Genomic DNA, 4,374 nt, shown 5'->3' on the forward strand with positions numbered 1-4,374 from the left:
CTGTCACACCATTTCTTTATCTTCTCAAGTTCCTGTGTAACCCGTCCAGAGAGTTGCTGTAGGTTTTCACCCGATGCCCATATGGTAGTGTCATCAGCAAATAAAACCACTTTCACTAAATCAGAAACCTTGCATATATCATTAATGTATAGTATAAATAATTTAGGTCCCAAAACAGAACCCTGAGGCACTCCACATACAATGTCCAGCTCACTCGATTGGTATTCACCCAACTTCACAAATTGACGCCTCTGTGTCAAGTAACTTCTAATCCAATTCAAAACCATTCCTCTGATCCCATATTTTTCTAACTTATCCATTAATAACTCATGATTGATTGTGTCAAATGCTTTTTTTAGGTCAATAAATATTCCCATCGTGTATTTCTTCTCATCCATAGCACTTGTTATGTCCTCCATCAGGTCGGTAATGGCCAGAGATGTCGATCGGTTCGACCTAAAACCATATTGGCAATCAGAGAGGATTTTATATCATCTTTTCATCATAGATAAGGTATAGGCTGTTTAATACACACCCACTGCAAAGTCAAAGCCACAGATTTGGACTGTTGTTACATCAGAAACAGCCCTAAGCATGTCACTGGGACAAGCTGGGGGGGGGGACAAAGGGCAGAGCGCGTCCAATGACAGTCACACAGAAGGAGCGGCTATGAACGGGATGACAAGCAGAGAAATTCTTTTTAAAACAGGAAGAGATATGACACAAATGCACACAGGAACACAGCTTTACACACACACAACAGCTATGCTGGCAACTAGACAAGGTAACTCTAACCCTGGGTTCCTTTGCCCCTGTGGGAAGAATAGGTCACATGATAGCACCCCAGAGAAGCTCAGCTGTTTGCCATTCTAATTCTGTCTCGAGCAGCTGAGCACTGGCCCTACTCCACTGATCTGTCACAGTAAATTATAACAGTATGCATACGCATGTGGGTGTGTGTCAGAAGAGGAAACAGTGCTGATGAAAATCCATACTAACATACTACTGTTTAACACATCTCCTCGGAGTCTATACCCTCAAAAACTGAACTGCACGTGATGTAGCTACATAGTTAAATGAATACAAATTTCATTCCAATAAACTCAAATATGTTCACAAATGATGTGAAGGGTGAATTATGAGATAGATGGAGCAACATAGAGAGAGAGGGGGAACAAAACAGGAACAGGAAATATTTGGAAAAGGAGCAGGAAATGTGTGCATTGTCTCCCACATGCAATGTTAGTGTCAGCAGAGTCCTGTGCTTGTATTTCAGTGATAAGGCCGGTAATGTTAAACATTTTCTTGATATCAGCAAATCCCATAAAAATCCACAAATCCAGGCATATACAACCACCACGCTATTCATTTTTCTAATGCTGATTTCAGTGTATTTTTTATTCTCATGGTCATCTTGTATGGGAAACACGATATTGATTCTAATCCACCTCCTTAAGGTAATCAATAAAAGCACAATGGTATACACACACCAGCAGTACATGTGTGTGCACATTAACTCTTCGTGTGCCTTTTCGTCTGATCAAATGCAGAATGTCGATTAGCTAGCCTCACATTCAGAACACTCAACACATTCTCATTCCCAGGGCGTCAAATATTGAGGTTTTGCCAAGTACCTTTTGCGTCTCATATGAATGCTAAAAGGTGCCTTTGGCATCCATATGAGACGCTCTGGGTTTTCATTACATAACTGCATTAGCCTAAGTCCCTTTGTACACAAAAAACAGTCACTGAACACAGTCACTCTGAGCAGGGAAAGCTGAACAAAAGAGACTTCTGATACACGGTTTTATATGCAATCTACAAAATAACAAACACCATCTATGGAACCTGCATGTGCACACACACACGCTAATACTCTCCTCCTAACAAACACATCCATGCAGTGTGGTGCTTCATGTTAAAGTGACTTATTGTTCTCTGGTATAGAGGACACAATATCCAAGTCTGGTAATAGAGGTTAGATTAATTGCTGACAAATCTGTATTCAGCAGTTCCCTTTCTCTCTGCTTGACAGATTTATGACAGAGATTGATGGAGGGGAGGGCTGAGGCAAGAGCAGCCTCTGTTCAGTGAGAGAGGAGGACAGCAGCTCAGTGAGACACAGACAAAAAGACAAACAGGACTGTTTTGGTTGATTCTTAGACTTGGCCAGCAATTTTATCTTTGAGCTTGTAGTAGGCATACACTGTAAGGTTTTATAGCATAACTCCAAAAATATTCTCATTTTATACCTCTTACACTTTAGATCTGAAACAAATATTATTTTTAGTGTATTCAAGATAAGAATGTTAGAGCTTCATTTTCACATTATTGTTTAAGGAGCAGTATGAGGACCATTTTCACAGCACACAGTCAGAAAAGCATACATTTTAAATAGTATTAACAATGGCTTTGTTCTGTTTACATGTCACAGTAATCCATGACAGTGCGAGCCAACAAGCACAATAGCAGGACCTTGATTTGTTGGGCTTTCCTTAAAAAAATAAATAATAATGATGATGATGATGATAAGGTCTAGAACTTACTTTGTAAAGTGTCCTGAAATATTGAGATTTGGTGCTATATCAATAAACCTGAAACAGTTGAATTGAAACTGAAGCAGCTAAGCAGAATCCAACCCTCGTGTCTTTTATGAAAATCTGCCTGTTACTTAACTAGAAAGCACAATATTTAGTCAACTGTTAAAATAATATCAAAACTGAGTTAGTGCTGAACCAATGGAAATCACTTGCTGAATCAAGATTTATACACTCCAACATTTTACAAAATAGGCTTATTTACTTTCTGGCCGAGAGTTAGATGGATACTATTATCACATCTTTATGGTAAATATGAAGCTACATTCAGTAGCTGGCTAGCTTAGCACAGAGCCCTTGGCACAATGAGGGGAAACAGATGAACTATCTATTTCTTGGCCAGGACCAGGTGCCAAGAAACTTGTGGTGCCAAAACAATACCTGGGCACATAATTTCCTGTGAAAAGCAGATTTTGTTACCTTTGTACAGAATCGGGCCAGGCGTTTTCAGCTATGTAGCAGCTAATGATAGGAATTGTCTCTTCTACCTCAGTAAAAAAGCAAATATTTGCCAAAAAGACAGATATAGCTGCATTTCAGATCATTCAGATGTGCCACTTTCAGCTGTTAGGCATGAACAGAGCATTCATTTATTAGGTAGGCTACACCTTTGCTTTTCCAACTATGACAAATGAAAATCTCCTCATGCACACAATGTTCAATCAGCTCAGATGCCTCATTGTAAATGAATGACAACAAAATACAAACTACTGAAGAATCAATAATGCATGTCTGTTAATCATTTAACATTTTGTGTCTGTCCTCTGGAGCAAACATGCACTTCGGTTCCATTTGACTCGTCATAGAAACCACAGGACCTTCATATGAGCACAAAGGATTTTTCTGAATTCCTGTGTGCTGAGACAGGGTCCATCCTCAGCTGATCAGCCCCATGAGCCACAGTGACACTGATCTCACATGATAATGATCAATGCAATACACAACAGAGAAGTTGATATTTCACTGTGGGTAAATATAATGTTTTGAAAATAAAATGTAACCAGCTGGCTAATGCATCAGCCTGACGCTGCTGATCCCTCATTAAATTCAAGAAGTGAAAACCATCTAATATGTCCTGTCCTCCTCCCTCCTTCCACCTGATGTCGCAACACGTTACCTGATTGGTTGGCTCCACAGCCCACCAGCTGTTTGTAATCAGGAGCAATTGGGAGTCAGGGTCACATGTCACCCTCAAGGCATGCATGCACACATAAATGTATACATACAGAGAGTGCAGTGCATCTTTAACCTCACACCCCTTCCCACAGGCTACTCCTGTGCAGTCAGGATCACCTCCAGATGTGCATGCTGTGTTCTCACCTCAGGATAAAAAACGGGGGAGGGGTGCGGCACAACAAGGGAGGGGCAATCCCCTGAAAATGGAATTTAGGAGGTTGAGAAGAACATAACAGAGAGAGCAAGGGGTGTATATTTTTTTGAAAGACATCTCTTGTGGGTACCTCTGAAGGTGTAACAGCCTAAAATTAAAATATTAGGAGGATAAAGTCCTTATAGGCACAATCTGTTAGAAAGGACTGTGCTGCCTCCAAGTGGGACAGCTCATTAAATGCATCCTTATACTCTACATTAAAGCAGGTAAACGCATACATTTTCAGTGGAGTATCTCTTAGTTTTGTACAATTAAATTAATCAACCAAACAATATAATGCAGTAATAAAAATAACAAACAGATTCACTTCAATTGTAATAATTTATTTTTCATTTTTCCATAGCCAAAAATAAAATTACATATATATATATATAAAACAATTAAAAT

General features: G+C 39.5%; 1 protein-coding gene across 1 annotated transcript in view; it reads right to left on the minus strand.

Annotated features, from left to right (window-relative positions):
* The window catches only part of LOC109956150 (fidgetin), a 15,943-nt gene extending 12,179 nt beyond the window's left edge, over positions 1-3,764 (minus strand). Inside the window, exon 1 of the mRNA XM_020593044.1 lies at positions 3,715-3,764. The gene's annotated coding sequence lies outside the window, so the exon portion shown is untranslated. The remainder of the gene's footprint in view (positions 1-3,714) is intronic.
* Positions 3,765-4,374: the final 610 nt, after the last annotated feature.

Source organism: Monopterus albus, unplaced genomic scaffold, assembly GCF_001952655.1.
Source record: "Monopterus albus unplaced genomic scaffold, M_albus_1.0 scaffold18.1, whole genome shotgun sequence".
Lineage (NCBI taxonomy): Eukaryota > Metazoa > Chordata > Actinopteri > Synbranchiformes > Synbranchidae > Monopterus > Monopterus albus.